This window comes from Columba livia, chromosome Z (assembly GCF_036013475.1).
Source record: "Columba livia isolate bColLiv1 breed racing homer chromosome Z, bColLiv1.pat.W.v2, whole genome shotgun sequence".
Taxonomy (NCBI): domain Eukaryota; kingdom Metazoa; phylum Chordata; class Aves; order Columbiformes; family Columbidae; genus Columba; species Columba livia.
The window spans coordinates 82,640,134-82,656,913 of NC_088642.1; the positions used below are offsets into that span (position 1 = coordinate 82,640,134).

At 39.5% G+C, this 16,780-nt stretch overlaps 1 long non-coding RNA gene across 5 annotated transcripts in view; it reads right to left on the reverse strand.

The window, feature by feature from the left end:
* Positions 1 to 4,928: 4,928 nt before the first annotated feature.
* LOC110360564 (uncharacterized) overlaps positions 4,929 to 16,780 on the reverse strand; it is a 69,363-nt gene continuing 57,511 nt past the window's right edge. For 4 of the 5 annotated variants that reach the window (XR_010469186.1, XR_010469184.1, XR_010469185.1 and 1 more), the window contains one exon: positions 4,929 to 15,081. This is a non-coding gene — a long non-coding RNA (uncharacterized LOC110360564). The remainder of the gene's footprint in view (positions 15,082 to 16,780) is intronic. The other variant, XR_010469183.1, reaches the window with a different exon arrangement.

Here is a 16,780-nt window from a genome sequence, read left to right on the forward strand (position 1 = left end):
AGTGCAGGGTGAGGATGTGATGACTTCATCTTCCCTAATCTACCCCCTAAAATTGGGAGTGCCTGCAGGGTTTTTTAAGTAGTGATGTAGTTTTTCCATTTAAAGTAGCATTATGGGGTTTTGCCTGGTGAATAGAGCAAGTGTTGTTTCTCACTCGTTTTTACAGTCCCAGCTTCCAGAAAACACTGTAGAGGCTGCCTTTCGGTAAAACACCAAGACTTCTCCTATCAGTAATCGCCTAACACACACAGACACCTCACTACTCCTATTTCAGCTCAGGGTATGTCCGATTCACCAGTCACTGATTTCATTCTTGTCAGCTCAAGCAACGGGTTTTGACTAACTGCATAAACCCGTCATTAAGGGGAGGACAGGTTGTAGTCACTCCTCAGGATGTTGCAGCTTTCTTCATTGTTTATTGCAGATGGCGTAATGTAGCACAAGCAGAGACAGAGATGATGAAAGTAAGGTTAGTTAAACACTGAGCTACTTTGTGATTAAAAAGAGTGATAGTATCAGGCCAACAGTTCAAAGGTTCAGTGTAAATATTGTTCATCTGCTTGGCTTTTCAGTTGTGACACTGGTTAGTGGAAAGATACCAAACTTCCATGTAAGACAAACTCAAATTTTGCAGAGGAAAGCCACACACAAAAAGTGGCCTCCATTCCCCGATGCAATAACAATTACAAATTTAAACCTTTGACCTCTGTAAACATTTTTACTTCTGGTTTCCTTTGCCTATGACCTGCAGGTGCTTTATGTCTTTCCACGGCCTTTTTACTCCAGTTTTCTTATCAGCAATTACTTACACAGTAATTCAAATCCAATTTCAATATTGACTACTAGTTTGTAAGCTCTGTGTCAAATGCTGGCTCACTAGCATGTTCTGTTTCCATTAGGAACTTAGGAAATAGTAAGGCTTAGGAAAGGGAAAGGAAAAAATATCTAGCAAGTGATGGCAATGAGTCAATTATGCTTGTGCAGCACAGTGCTCTGAGCTCACATTAAACTCGCATTGCTCCTAGTACTTTAAAAGGAACATTTCTATTAAAAATTAAAACAGGTAAGGAGTGTCTACAGTGCATAACACAATTTTTTTAAATTTTTTTTTTCAATCTGGCAGCAGATCACAGCTTTGTCCATCTGCACAGAGCACGTGTCCCTCCTTGAATGATTTCACCAGCATGCTCTAGGCCAACACTAATTAGCCTTCTTTGGAACCGGTCTTTACTGGTCTTCGCAGGAAAGCCCTGAACGAGTCACAGAGGTCACTTGGCCCCGGTATTCAGCCAGCTGCGAGCATGGTGCCCGGAGGAGCTGCTTTGGTGATGCTACACAACAGTGCTTTACTGAAAGTGCAGGACCAGCCCTGGCCAGGTCAGACTCAGAACCGAATACGTTATGATACGAGTGCACGGATGTCACTAGAGTGACGTGGGGATGAATTTTTACCTCTCGGGTTCAGCATCACAGCCAGCAAGGCCTCAACAGGATGGTGAAGTATCTCCTGTTAACTCCACGGTGTTGTAAGCTCTTGGGCATGAAGAGCAGATGTTTTGGTCCCACGTTTGTACAGTACCTAGCACAAAGGGGTGCTGGCCCCTGGCTGCTGTGCAGTGTGCCATTTCAAATACTTTTAGCAGTAGATGAACCCACGTTGCTGAGTTTGCCAGTGTTGCAGGAAACAACTGTGGACAATGGTCTATAATTGTCTATAATCAAAAATTTGTTCCACTGATGGTCTTAACTTCTGCTATGGGAGCAGCCAGGGAGAAGATCCAACGTACCACCAGACTACCTCCCTGCTCTCTTACATAGCTTTCTTTTGTAGTGTGGATTCTCCTGATTATTAAACAGAGTTTGTTCTGTGGCTTGGTGGGTGTATTTCTGTCATTCGCTCTTGCAACCACTTTCTGCCTCTCCAGAAGTGTCCTCAAAGAGAACATCCTTCTGCTTCTACATTATACCCCTCCTGGTGAACACTCTCTAGTGTGATCTAAGGGATTTCTCAGATATTTTCTTCTGATCACTCCCATTTTGGTTAAATGTAGGGATTAGAAATTTAAACTTTCCAGGCTGACGATGACCAACATCTGGAAAACATCTCATATTCTTCTGTTTAACAGCACCACTGAAGGTGAGAACAGTATGTCAAGGTCTTGTGTGCAGCTGCTTGACAGGTGGCTAGCAAAATAACCTAGTGTTCTGATATCACTTTTAAGGATAAATAAATAATTTTGTCAGGTTTGCAAAAAAGTGCTCTGCTTTCCTTTCTACCTGGATATTTATTAGTGACTGTCCATGTTATCTGTGCATCTCTGATCTCACCTGAAAACATTGGATTCATTGTTCCACATCTGGAATTAAAATGCATTTATGCTGATAATAATATGAAAAAAATCAAAGTCATTGATCTGAATTGTGTATGTATGTACATCAGATGGTCTGGCTGATGTTCTTAGGACAGCTCTGCTTCCCCAAATCCTTAGACTAAATTTCTGCTTACTGTATGTCAAATGCTGCTCTCACTTTTGGAAGTCCTTGTGTGAAAGGCAGCAGAACTCTGACACTTTTCAAAGATTCAGTATCAAAACTTTTTGTGTTTCCAGAAAGTAGTTCCTTCCTTCTCATATGAACGTTCAGGTCCTAATCACATCTCATCACACCAGGCACTGAGAAAAATATACCAATGCTGGGAGACCCCTGCAAGCACTTGAGTCCTGCATCTTTCCTACCATCTACCCCACTAATGTTTTAGAGACAGTATAGCCTATTCATGTGAAGTGAATCTAGATCTAGCACTAGCCAAATGAATATCCAGGAGAATTTCTTGAACTATTTGAGCAAACAGCCTAAGAATCTGCACTGCGTGCTGAAGTTTGTCATGTAAACAACCCTGCAAATTTTTTGCATTAAAATTACGAGAAGCAATGGTAATAATTACTAACTCACTTGTCTGTCAGGAAAGATCCCCAGTATGACCCACCCATTTTTTCCTTACTAAAAATGTACTCAGTGTCTTCTCTGTCCCGGGATGCCGTCTCCATTTACAGGGCTGGGGTCTTCTCCAGATGCTGAAGCTGTGCCTAATTTTGCCAGGAGAGCAGGCTGGACCCCTTGCAGAGCAGTTTGCTCTGACATATCCTGCAAGGCTTCCAGCCACACTGCCCTATTGATCCGTTCCTCGTCAGGGGCGGGATGCTCAGCATCTCGCTGACATCAGAAGCCACAAAGACAGGTCCTGATGACAGTGATGGCAAGGCAGAAATGAGTGCTTTGCAGAGAATAAAATAAAATAATAATAAAAAAAAAAGGCAGTTTTACTTAAGAAAATAACCATTCATAATTGGACCTCTGTCACTTTAAATTTTAATGGTAATAGTAGTACTGGAACTTTAAATTACAGCTTTCAGTGGCTTCACGCTGAATCTCTCAATTACTCTTCATAACTCCCTTCCTGGAGCGTGTGTGCCATGACATTGATATCGCCGTTGAAATCGAAATTCACGCCCAGGGGCTGGGCTGCGAGCTACATGCTGTGCATGGATCCTGCCCAACTCCATGGCCAGCAACATAGCAGGCACACAGGAGCTGTCTGGGCAAATCCTGGTAGCTTCATGCAAAAATAATTCTATATTTCCGACACTGGTGTCCAGCCCATCCACACTCTTACCGTGGGGTGGGATGGGTGGTGCTCCTGTAGGCAGAGCTTTTGGTGCAAGGGGAGGCAGCCCTGGGAGAGACGAGACAACCCTGCCAGCGATTATTATTATTATTATTATTATTATTATTATTATTATTATTATTGTTGTTGTTGTTGTTGTTGTTGTTGTTATTACTATTATTATTATTACTATTGCTATTATTAGTGGTTGTTGAGGTTGGCATTGCACAGAGTTGCTGGAGGCAGCAAGGTGGTTGGTGGGATGCAGGAGGAGAGTGGGGAAGGATTTTCCCTCAAATACAGCATGGCAACACACAGAGCAACCCAAGAGGATGAGGAATGAACTAAAAAGGAGGGAAGTTTCAGGTGTGCTGCATGGAGTCGCCATCCCTGGGAGGGTTTAGAAGGTTTATAGATGAGGTTCTTAGGGACATGGTTTAGTATTAGAGTTAGGTTATGGTTGGACTCGATGATCCTGAGGGTCTCTTCTGATCAAAATAATTCTGACGTAAATTAAGTTCATATTATAGATTTTCTTTTCTGTTTTTGTCACTACAGGTGGTGTTTTATTAATTAGACTGCTATTGTGGTATTTGTGCATAACCAGTGCCCAGCCCCTTCACCAGCAGCTGCAACCCTTAACCGAGACACAAGACAACACTGGTGAGGGAAACACTCGCTTCCATATAACCTGAAAACACACTTTTAAACTCTAGAATGGAAGATGGTCTCAAAAAACATTGCTGCAAAACTGGTTATGCGAGTAACCAGCTTTGAAAATGCACAGGGTTGGTGGTAAAGAAGAATTCCAGTGGACACAAAGAGGTTGTTTTGTGCTGGTTGCACCCTACATTGATGGGAGTTAAAAGTGGCTGAGCCTGCAGTTTACAATAAGTGGGTGGGAATAAGAGACCACTTTGTCCTTCCAGTAACCCTGTCCAGATAACTGGAAATCTGCATACGGCAGCTTAAAATCAGCTCAGACAGGGCTCCTATCTATTCCCACTTCAAGCCTGGATGAAAAGCACGAGGATGGAGGTCACTTAAACTCACTCTCTTCGTGCAGTTCAGAGATATTTGCATAATCCAAGCTTTCATTTTAAACAAATTAAGTGCCTGGTACTTTGTGGTTGTGAAGAAACCTCCCCAAGGTGTGAGTGAAGTATGGAGATGCTGAAAGGTAAGTCCAGTGCAGGTCGAGTGGGAAATGGCAGTGCAGAGGAACAAATGCTTCATAAAGTAAACAGAAGTGCAAGAGACGGGAAATTTTTCACATTTTATTAAATCAGACTTTTACAGTAGTTGTTGAAAGCGAAAAACACTGAATTATATTTAGATAATCGTTCCATAAATAATGTGTGTTTTCACAGCAGTCACAAAGTCTGGAATTTATGTGCTAATTACAGACCCCAAATCATCTCTGCACAGATTTGCAATTAAAACTGAAATATTTTCATATACAATGTGAGCCCTGTATTCATAGCAACAGCTAAGAGACATGCTGGTTACAGTTTGCTCAGTAAATCTGAATATTTTATGTTTGAACACAATTGTTTCACTATTGTAGTCCTTACATTCGGTATTTTAAAAGCTGAAAGACTTTAAAGCCTAGTGCCACATTGTGGACTGCTATTCCTTTTAGAAAAAATATACTCAATATAGTAATGTATATACTGCAACAATCTAAGGGAACAAACAATTATTGAAAGACATAGAGAAAGCAAAATTCCTGCGTATGGTTATCTTCTTAATAAATATTGTAAAAACACATACTTTTAAAACCCTGCAGTGACAGCAAAGTGCAGGAAGAATGCAAAATTAGGGAGAACGTTGAATAATTCAGTAGCTTGTTATGTGATTAGATCTGATTGGCCCACACTAAGATGCTGCCCATAAAAATGATTTCCCATGGTAGCATTGGTCTAGGGGTGGAGGGTTTATGATGTCCATAAAATGGGAGAACAAGGCTTACTGGAACTAATAATATCATGGCTGCGCAGAATGATTGATGATCTTTAAAAAGGCCCAGATTGGTTTCATCTTTCTTCAGATTTTATCACTCACTCTTTCTTAGTCACGTGCAATCACTAAGGCCAAGAGAGGTAACAAGTGTTTGATGTATGATACTTGAGCCACTTTTGTCAGAACTGCATTTATTTTAAACTGCTCTTGTATTTGATACTCCCAACATGTAGATGTTCTTTATGTTTATTTTTTCTCCAGCTGATGAGAACAGGCACTCCTGGGGCTGGGTCAAGAGGTAAGCCAAGCTTACGTTAGAGCAATGGTGCCAAAAATCGCAGTAAAAATTAAACAGATCCTCCTTCCTTGCACTGGGACCATTTCCATTACTGATTAAATGGATAAAAAGCTGCACAGGGCTGTTATCTTCTTGGGAGAACCTCATATACTTTATTATTTGTAGTACACGCACACCTTTCAGAATGCCACTTACACTTCTTGGAATATATTATCTGTTTCAATTCACTCTATCCTTCACAATCTGCAGAGAGCCACAAAAGCTCCTTTTATGTCAGAAGAAATTTCAGATGAATAGGGAAAAAAAATACTTAATTTAACCAATTGGGAAAAAAAAGGTCATTTCTACTTGTTTCTGAAAGCTTACACATCTCCTCAAATATGACAAATCAAGCCAGATATCTTAATCATTTGTTGGAAACATCCTTATCAGTAACTTATTCATAAAGATTGCAGATGTGTGAGCTGAAAAATGTTTGGCAGGGTCCCAAAGGGGAAAGGAAGAGTATTAAAGGGTTGATCAAATAGCAATGTGTTAGAGTCCTGCTCATTTGGAGAGCTTTCCATTATCCTCGTTTGTTCTGATTGGAAAAATAACACATAAATCAGTAGGGTGCCGGGTTTCTGAGGCCCGTCACCAATACGCACACAAGTGTTTGTACACACAGGTGTGGTTACAAGACCATACACACACACCTGTGCCACACCTGGGAGCTCGTGCACGGCCACACGTATGGACACGCGGGTCCTCTCACTCGCGATGATCCTGTCTCCTGGAGAGGCTAATGGTTTTCTGTTTTGACAATTTAAACACAGTCTCAACCCTGTTGCACAAAATCAAGAGCAGTTCGTGGCAATTAATTTCTGCCGTCAATAGCGTTCTCAAACTGGGCAACTCCCCTCGGAACGGGGAGCCGTAGCAGCAAAGGCTGCGCAAGTGAAAGAGCAAGACAATTCATTAGACGACTCTGCAGCAGCTAAAAGTGGCGGGGGATGTCAGCCCGTGCTCCTGTGCTTCAATACTAATGAGAGTCATTGCATATTCATAACCCTAAATACAGTCAGCTTCTGATAAAAACTTTTGTCATCGAAGCTTCACACAGCGAGAGCAAAGCATTGCAGTCCTCGTGTCGTGGCACTTCCACCAAGCCAGTGCAAGAGCAAGATTGATTGTTTTGCAATGCAGCCTGACAGGGAACTAAGAGATACTGCCCCAAGGGTCCCAAAACTAAGCTTAGTTTGATTACAGGGCTCCAAGTAATCAAAGAAACAAAAGAGAGGGGGGAAGAGGGGGGAAGAAGGTTGTTTTGTCTTGTTGGTGTGTTTGGGGGCTTGTTTTTTGGCATTTTTTTTATTGTTTTTTAAAGATAAAGGAGGCTCTAAAGATGTAGTTCTCCTTATTGAGTGTTGAGAGTAATTATCTGTTAGGCGTTTAAAACAGTTCATACCAATTTTTATCACGGAGGAAGAAGAATGGCAGGCGCCAGCAAACTTGTTCCCATGTTGTAGGAACACTGCTGCATGTCTTAATAGATACAAATCTCTAAAACTGTATGAAGTTTCACGTCAGTATGAATAGCAAAGATTAGTGAACTCAACCTGTCAGATATTAAAATCAGCTCTGCCAAGTGTTGTGCTACCCAGAATTCACTTCTTGCGGGTTCCTTTTCATTTTTGTTGTCAGCTCCTTCTTCTTCTCATCATTGTTGCTATTTTTATTATTAGTTTTGAGCAACTACCCATCTACTTTGCTGGCAGTCAAATCCTGGAGGTGCACAGCTCTGCTAGCCTTTGACCCTGCAATACCTGTCTGCTGGGGCAGCTGTTAGCATCCCCTGGAGTCAAAGAAGAGAAACGTATGTTTCAGCACCCACTTTGAAAAAGCCTTGAGCATTTTCTCACTCATAATGATGTCTTCAGCTGGAATGCCAGCACATTTCCACATCTTTTTGACAGCCAAGCAGACTATAAAATATACATAAAATTAAATAAAACAGGACATTAACACAAAAGGTTTCAAAATCTGATTACAGTGTAGGGTTGGATTATTTTTTTCCTATAATTATAAAATCGTGCATTTGGGGGGAAAAAAATAAAGATAAAAGAACTGCACAACTCAAGAGAAATCATAAAGGATTAAGGATAGGGAGTTTTCTCTAAACTTTAATATCTCAGTCATATGTATACAGACTCTGAAAATAGAGAAATCTTGTAGTTGTGATTGATTGAGGTAACTGATTATCCACAGATATTTTAAGTGTTGAGACATTAAATTGTCAGCCATATCAGTTTGATTGCAGTAAAACATGAAAACATTGACTTTTGTCTAGTTAGAGAAATTTATTTTTCCCAGAATGACAATCCTTTAAGTAGAAACCAGGCAGCTTGCCAGCTCTCCATGTCATACATTGAAGTTTGCAAATGCAACCCATATTTTCAAATGTTTCTCAAGGTTCAACGAATGGTGCATAGGTCTTTGGCAAATAGTTTTGTAATAAACAGATTTCCATACACTACTTCAATCTTCCTTATGCGTGGTGTAGACTAGTATTTATTCATCACGAACAAATGAATGGCAGAGACGGTGGTTTGCATTCAAGGTGTACACGTATTCAGAGCTCTTTACTTATGTAAAACATTGCTCTAAAAGAAACAGTAACCCTCCTTGGACTGAAGCTATAGGAACAAGTTTGATTAATATGTTTTACAAGCCTGAAGTAAATGCTCATCATAACTGTCAGCAAGCTGACAACTTTCAAAAAAGAGCCTTTGTTCCCACAATGAGTAATTTGTGTGATCTTCTTTAAGATACCACACTCAAAACCTTAGAGGGAGAAGGTGTTACATTCAAGCGAATTCTACTCAAAATGTGATTGCTGTTAAGTCTGCTTTGTATTCCGGATCCTTGATATGCACACAGTATTTGACAGGATAGCGATTTTTATTATTATTATTATTTGTTGTTCTTGCTTGTCAGAACACTTGTGCTTTCTCATTAGGCAGAGGTGTACTCGACAAGTTTTGTACCCATGTGCTCAGGAAAGCCGCCGTTATCCCATGCTCTGCATCACTTATGTGTTTGCTTGTGGTTTAATAGGGCACAGAGAATTACAGGGTACCTTCAAATTTACATTTTATTGACTGAAAGTGTAAGGAAGTAGACAGAAAGTTGGAGGACCATAGAGGAGTGATTGAGCCATAGTTTGAGAAGCAAAAGGAGCAACTATTCCCTGTTTTCTGCTGTGTTAAATGTTTCCTCCTAACTGGAGTAGTAACAACCCTGCCACAAAGAATTGAGCAGTGGCATGTTGTGTCTCCAGCATTAACAAGCAAAAATCTCAGGAACATGTCAACTGCTGAGAAATAAAACTGAGATTACCCATTAGCATGGGAAAATATTTCCTTCCTGACCTCTTCAGGCAAAAAGGTTACTGTACAGCATGAAGTATTGGGTTTGATTGCTTTTAGATAGCCAAACTTCGCTCTCAGTTGTATAATTTTGAAGCTGGAAAAAAGCATTCAGCTTCAATAGTCACATAGTTATCTGTTTATATGAGTAACTACAGTGAATAATAACAATGGGGCTGCATCTAGACTACTGTGTCCAGTTCTGGGCTCTCCAGTTCAAGAAGGACAAGGAATTACTGGAGAGTCCAGCAGTGGGCCACAACGATGATGAGGAATCTGGAGCATCTTTTCTGGGTGGGCGTCAAGAGGATGGACCAGACTCTGTTCAGTGGTGCCCAACGACAGAGTGAGGGGCAATGGGTACAGACCGAAACACAAGAGGTTCCATCTGAACGTGAGCAGAAACTTCTTTGCCAGAGCCTGGCCCAGGCTGCCCAGAGCGGATGTGGAGTCTCCTTCTCTGGAGACATTCAAACCTGCCTGGACCCACCTGAGTGATCTGTTCTGGTGAACCTGCTTTAGCAGTAGGGTTGGACAGGGTGATCTCCAGAGGTCCCTTCAACCCCAACTATTCCCTGACTCCATGACTCTGCGAAAGGACTAATCCAATCCTTTTAAAAAATCCAGTCAAAATATTTGACTGAATGGTACTGGATTCCAGTTTTATTTCAAGCCAGATAAAGGAATTAATCTTTATTTCTCTCCATCTTTGTGCCCTTCTATTTTTGATCTGTGGGTCTGCATAGAACAGAGGAGATGTTCTTTGTTGTTCACTTTTTTCCATGCAACTAGTCTTCTCTTTTACAGTCTTTGGGTGAATTCAAGGTGAGGTAGTCCCAGACTGAGGTCTAACCACTTGCTTTGAAATCCAACTCGCTGAATAAAACCTGTATCCAAGGTGTGTCAATGAGTGACAAGGGTGTCCTTTCCAAAGTGAGCTGAACAAACCTGGATGTGCTCCTTCACCCAACCATGTAGATAGTATGACAATATAACACTGATGCCTATATTTTTTTACAGGTTTAGAGCACAAAAAACAACACCACTTTCTTTAATTGCTGGTTGAGGTATTACTATTATTTTAAATATGGCAGAGACAGTCATAAGTCAACAGCCATCTTGGTTGCCCCAACAGCCTTTCACTGGCCAAATTAGTTTTACAGATCCCCCAGAGCAACGTGTTGACGGTAAGCCTTCTCCTTCCCAGCCAGCTGTATAGACACATACAGAATAACACAGCAACACAATTTTAATTCATATTCATGCTGTGGGGAGAGGACCAATGAACTACAAGTAATAAATATGGCCCAGTTTAATCCAAGGTAGGAATCCATTCCTCCCTACACTGCAATTTATTTCCTTCAACACTCTATTTAGATTACCCTTATTGTAAGATTTTTGAAAGTCCAGGGATTTTTTACTCCTTGCTCACTTCTACCTGTTTTGCCCTAGTTCAGGACCTGTTTGCAGAAGCATTATTGTTTTGGACCTTTCAGGTTATTCTCCTGCCAAGTCCTGCATTATCGTCTTCTTCAGAAGAACTCAAAAGTTTTCCCAGCACTGAAACAAGTCTCAAATCCTGCACCATTTTTTACAAAAATACTCAAAACCCTGAAATTAACAGTATTAGTGCCTTTCAAGCACTAAGAAGGAGAATGGGGGTGCTATATATTATTATTACTATCTTAAAAAGACAATATATATTCTCATCTATACACACTGTACTTAATAATTTCCTCACTTCAGAATTCTGGAGGGAGGTCATTCAGTCCTGGTAATTTGCTATTACTGAATGCTTCAAATTGCTCCATCGTTTTCAAGCCATACATCAGCCTGTTAAGGCCACATTTTTATTTTCTGTTAAAAGTGACCTTGGAATAGAGTTTAGAAACAAAAATGCATTAAAAGTGGGGGGGGAACTGATTCACTAGAAAAAGGTTAAGTTCTGAGTATTGGTAAGTGTTGACAATGAGGATGTGTAACAAAAATCTATTAATACTTGAGTGCTTTTAACAATAATCATGGAGAAAAATAAATGACTGACTGTCATTAAAATATTTATCCTGATGTATCTATCTTATTGGAGCAAATGGGCTCAGTATTTCAGACACTGTGGTATAGTAACTGGTGTTACTTTAAATGTTTAATCACAACCACTGTAAGATAGTCAACTGAGATAATGTGGTGAAAACAGGAAAAATAAAATAGAAGGTAATGTCTGTAGACTTTATTTGAAAGCATAATCCACTGGTTTATGCTGTAGCATCCCAAATTAATTTGCAGAATCATCCTTAAACAGATAAAACTCTAGTGAAATGCATGGTCAGAAACAGCCCTCCTATATCATTAATGAAGGGGAGAAAGGAAGAAATGAAGGAACAGAGAAATCCAACATCTGAACTGGCTGTCCCCTTGCTTCAGCACGTGGTACTGTCTACACATGTACCACTTGCACTGGTAATTAATTTAATAATATTTTATCTGTTCTAGAGATCTCCGGTTATTTTTATTTTTCATAGCTTCTTTGATCTTTTATTCTTAACTGCTCCTGGCCTGTCAGTGTATGCGCTAATCTATTTATGTTAACCTGGCAGAGTTTCAACTCTGAAATTTCTTTGAGTTCTTGAGGTCCTGCTTTAACTTTCTACTTTACTAAAATCCAATTAAAACAAATAAAGCTGAAGCCAGATTGTTTCCAACTGCTTTGGGGGAAAACATGAAGGCATAGGAGTTTTGCCCCTCATTTGATTTAAAAACTGAAAGTTCTGGGGAAAGGTGGACCCAAATGAGGTGAGATAATCACAATTAAAACTGTGGTAGAGCCATGCAATCATTTCAAGTGTTTTGACCACAGATTTATTTATTATTTCATTATTTGCACCCATATACCTTACATTTTGATGACACCAAGTTGACTGATCCAGTTGACACATCTGTGGGACAGGATGTCATCAAGAGGGACCTGGACAGGCTGGAGAAGTCGGCCCATGTGAACCTCATGTGGTTTAACAAGGCCAAGTGCAATGTCCTGTATCTGGATCAGGGTAACCCCCACTATCAGTCCAGGCTGGGATGCAGGGGTGGAGAGCAGCTCCCAGGAGAAGGACTTGGGCACAGGACACACATGGAGCTGCTGGAGAGGGGCCAGAGGAGCCACAGGAATGACCCGAGGCTGGAACAGCTCTGCTGGGGGACAGGTGAGAGAGTTGGGGTGTTCAGCTGGAGAAGAGAAGCTCCAGGGACACCTTATTGTGGCCTTTCTAGACTTAAAAGGGGCCCATGAGAAAGATGGGAACAGACTAGAGCAGGGCCTGTCATGACAGGACAAGGGGTGATGGTTTTAAACTAAAGGAGGAAGATTCAGGCTGGACATGAGGAAGAAATTGGTGTCCCTGAGGGTGGTGAGAACCTGTCCCAGTTTGGCCAGAGAGGTGGTGGATGAACCATCCCTGGAGACATCCCAGGCCAGGCTGGACGGGGCTCTGAGCAACCTGAGCTGGTGAAGATGTCCCTGCTCATGGCTGGGTCCTTCTAACACAAAACATTCTGTGATTCTATGATTCTATTACTCCATATTTTAGTATTTAATTAAGAGAATACCTTGTGCTACCACAATTTCCTCTACTTGTCACAACATAAAGTTAACTACTCGATGCTGCAAGAGGTTTAATGACTACCAAATTACTTGCTTTTGAATTAAATAGGCATTATCAAAAGGTAACCCTTTTGATTCACAGTCATAAAATAGACCAATTTCAGCTGGTCCACAGCAACCCAGGACATCCCTTGCAGTGAGATCCCTCCTCAGGTTTCCACAGCCCAGGGGTGGCAACTGGTTAATTGTGGGTGACACCAAACCTGCAGCAGTGTCTGTATAGCTGTTACGTGTGTCACAAGGAAATTTGATCTCTTTTCATTAAAATGGATGGATGGGTTTGCTCATTGCTTCAGAAGGATGTATTTGAGTTTGCAACATCCTTTTATCTCCATAAGGTTTCTTTATCTCCATAAGGTTTCCTTATCTCATGCCTGGGAAGGAGGAGGTTGCCTGCTCTCTGCCCATTTTGTTCTTGAACTTTCTAGAGTTGCAATCCTAGTCACCTAAAGTTATACAAGAAGTAGAGAGTTTCTGTATTCCTCATACATATATATATATATGTATGTGTTCAATCTAGCTGTTGTCCAGCCCTGTGTTACCTCATGGTAACAGGACACACCAGCAGTCTCTCATGGAAGAGGATGCACTGTCAACAAAGTTGAAAAAAAGGTACCATAGAGATTTCCAGCAGTGGGAATTGTTCTCTGCTTTCCACTGCTTAACAATCTCCCTTTTTTCCTTCAAAAATGCAAATCACCATCATTATATTCGACAGGTACACATTTAATAACTTATTTTTTAAAAAAATATTAAATCATTTATTAATTTAATCTTTTTCCCTGAATCTTCGGCAAGAAATTATACTAACATTGAAGCACGCACCAAATTTCAATACTTCCATACATATACATCCAGTTATTTTTCTACCCTAAGTATTATCAGTGTTTTTTATTTTGTGTTTTAAAACATAGAGCATCTAGTGCTCCAGACAGGATATCTTTTGCAGGTTTTAAAACACAAAGAGGAATTTGGAAAAAAAATCAGAAAATCAATGTTTTTAATTCCTGTGGGATACCTCATTTTTAGGTACAAAGCTAAAGGAATAGCTACTATTCTCTCCCATAAATATCTTCTGATTTAGCATCTTGGAATTCTGGCACATTCTTTTAGGTTTTTTGCTATTATTATCACACTAGTCATGTGCGCAAATAAAACTTATCAAATAAACCCACTGAGAACAATTTTCAGAAATAAAACCAACTTCTTTTTCATTATTTCTTTTTTCTCACCTTTTCTAGATATCATAGCCTACTCCAGAAAATTATAACAAGCCTTTTCTGGAGCCAGAACTCAGCCTTCCCTTTCCTTTGTCTCTGATGTAACCTTTGCTGAAACAGCCCCACTATCAATTGATTAATATTTTCTTTGCTACCATTTTGTGCCTGCAATGAGCAGACTGGCACAGCAAAAGGAGCAGGTAGGCATGTAATCCGGTTATCTATTGACACAGGGAATTAACCATTTGCTAATAGATGGGTTGTTCATGTGGCACTTTATATTTGGGTTGTATTTCTGTAAAGTAAATATTTATATACGTTGCTCATGTAATTTAATTCATGTGTCCGTGTGTGTGAAATATACGAAGGTTATTTATGGTCTGTGTCAAAAGGTTATGAACAAATTGAATTTATGGAGAGGGATCACTGTTCCCTTGTGACCATGGCAGTAGTTGTTTTTCAAATGTTTCTGGAAAAAAAAAAACAGACCAGTCTTAGCCTGTTTGGTGCTCATCAAAACCAATGGCTCTTCAGCTCCTGACAGTGGTTCTTTAAACTAAGCAAGGCTATTTGTCGCTAACACAGACTAAGAAATGATACAACATCAATTCTTAAGGGGAAGAAGCTTCCACTTGTAGACCACAAGTCACAGCACCAGCAGTGTTTCCACTTTCAGGAGACAATCACCTGGAAATCTGTAGGTCTTTCCTTACCCTCTTGTTCTGCTGCAAGAAGTTCTCCATGTGGATGCGGTGTCCTACGATAAATGTTCTGATGCTCATGTTTTGAGGGAAAGAGAGAAATTTTTGGTTCAGCAAGCATCTTTCTCCTTCCGGGACAATGTCTGGAGCACATCCCTGAGCCAGGTGGAAGACCTGTTGAGTAACACACAAATTCTCCTTACGGCAGAACACAACATTGGTTCCTATAATTAATATAATCATCAATCTAGGGTAGAAAGCTAGTAATTTTCTTCCCAAAAAATTTTCCTTCAATTCTTTTGGTTTGCTAAAAAAAAAAAAAAAAGAACATAGCAAATTATCAAACACCATTTTAATAGCTCTGATGTTCATCAATGAAAGCAAATGTGAAGGTTACCAACAATTGTACTTGTTGTACTAGATGTCTGGAAAGATAATATTTATCAAGGTATGCACAAAGCCTTTTCTGTTGAATTTCCAGTCCATCACAACAAGTTTTTTTCTATGTATTTGCATCAAATCATATTCTGCTGCCCTTCATGACAGGTCAAATGTGTTAAATCTGCATTCACAGATTTTAAAAGTTGCTTGCAAAGAAGTACCAGCATGTTTTTTCTGTATTTTTTTTCACTAAACATTAGCAACACTTCTGTAAGACACACTAACAACCTCTCGGTTTGTTATGGCAATTCTTGTTTATTAAGAGTATTAAATGTATTAAAATGTAGATGAAAATTACCTATTTCAAAATTACTTGTTAATCATTATATATTTAGGATTTTAATGGGATTTTAACATTTGGCTATTGAAATTCAAATGTTTTATTATATTTTGACACTTTTTTTTTACAGAAATTTTAAAATTAAGTTAGAATGATTCCTTTTCTTTTTTAATCAAGACACATGCTTTTAACTAGCCTGTAACTTCATCTATTGCACAGTAATTACAGACAATGCAACAGCTTAGAGTATTTACATAAGATGGTCAGGCACAGTAAACAATCAGCAAAAAATTTAATAACATCAGATTAAATCTTGAAGTTATTAATTCATTTTTAGTCAGTAGTTAAATATATAAACATTTGGAGAAGTGATTGCAAAGAGTAGGTGATGACCTCAAGATTTCACCCAGTGCTAACAGATTTAGTCTGAGGTTTCTTTGCTGTTAGACATTAAACGATCTCATCGTCAATTAATCTGAATGTTTGCTTTAATATAGTTCTTGTATGACTGAAGTTTGAACATATTTCCTCAAACTAGAGATATCTTAGTGGTTTAATCTCATAATAAGTATTAAGCCTAACTTGACAATATAGATTATCAGACTGAATGGTTTTAATAAACTTAGAGTTAATTTGCTGAAAAATTATAATTACTTCTTTAATCAGAGCTTGAGTTCATGAAGGGGGGAAATTAACTTTTTACATATAGCCAAATCTCTATTTCTTCAATTCAGAGAAAATTCCTATTCAATGTAGACTTGCCTGAGTGAGAGATGAATAGGGGTTTGACTGTGCTAAATACAGCACCCAGGAAAATCATGTCTTTTCCTGATGTTACTATCAAGACAGTTGTGTTTCATAATTAATTAGCTTTGCCAAACCACGCTAATGTTTATAAGCTATCAGTACTAGGTTTTCCTGTTCATAAATAAGAGGGCAAAAACAATTATTAGTTACTATAAGTCAGTTTCTTTCTTTTTCTTTTTTTTTTAATTTTCCAAAGGTTTGTGACACCAGTCTGTCTGTATATCAGCTACCAGTTGCATAAATGATCAATTTAGAAGAAGCAGGAATTTTTGCACTCTGAACTTTATGTGATAAATTATTATTCAACAAGTGCACAAGAGCAGAGATCTTCCATTGACAAGTCTG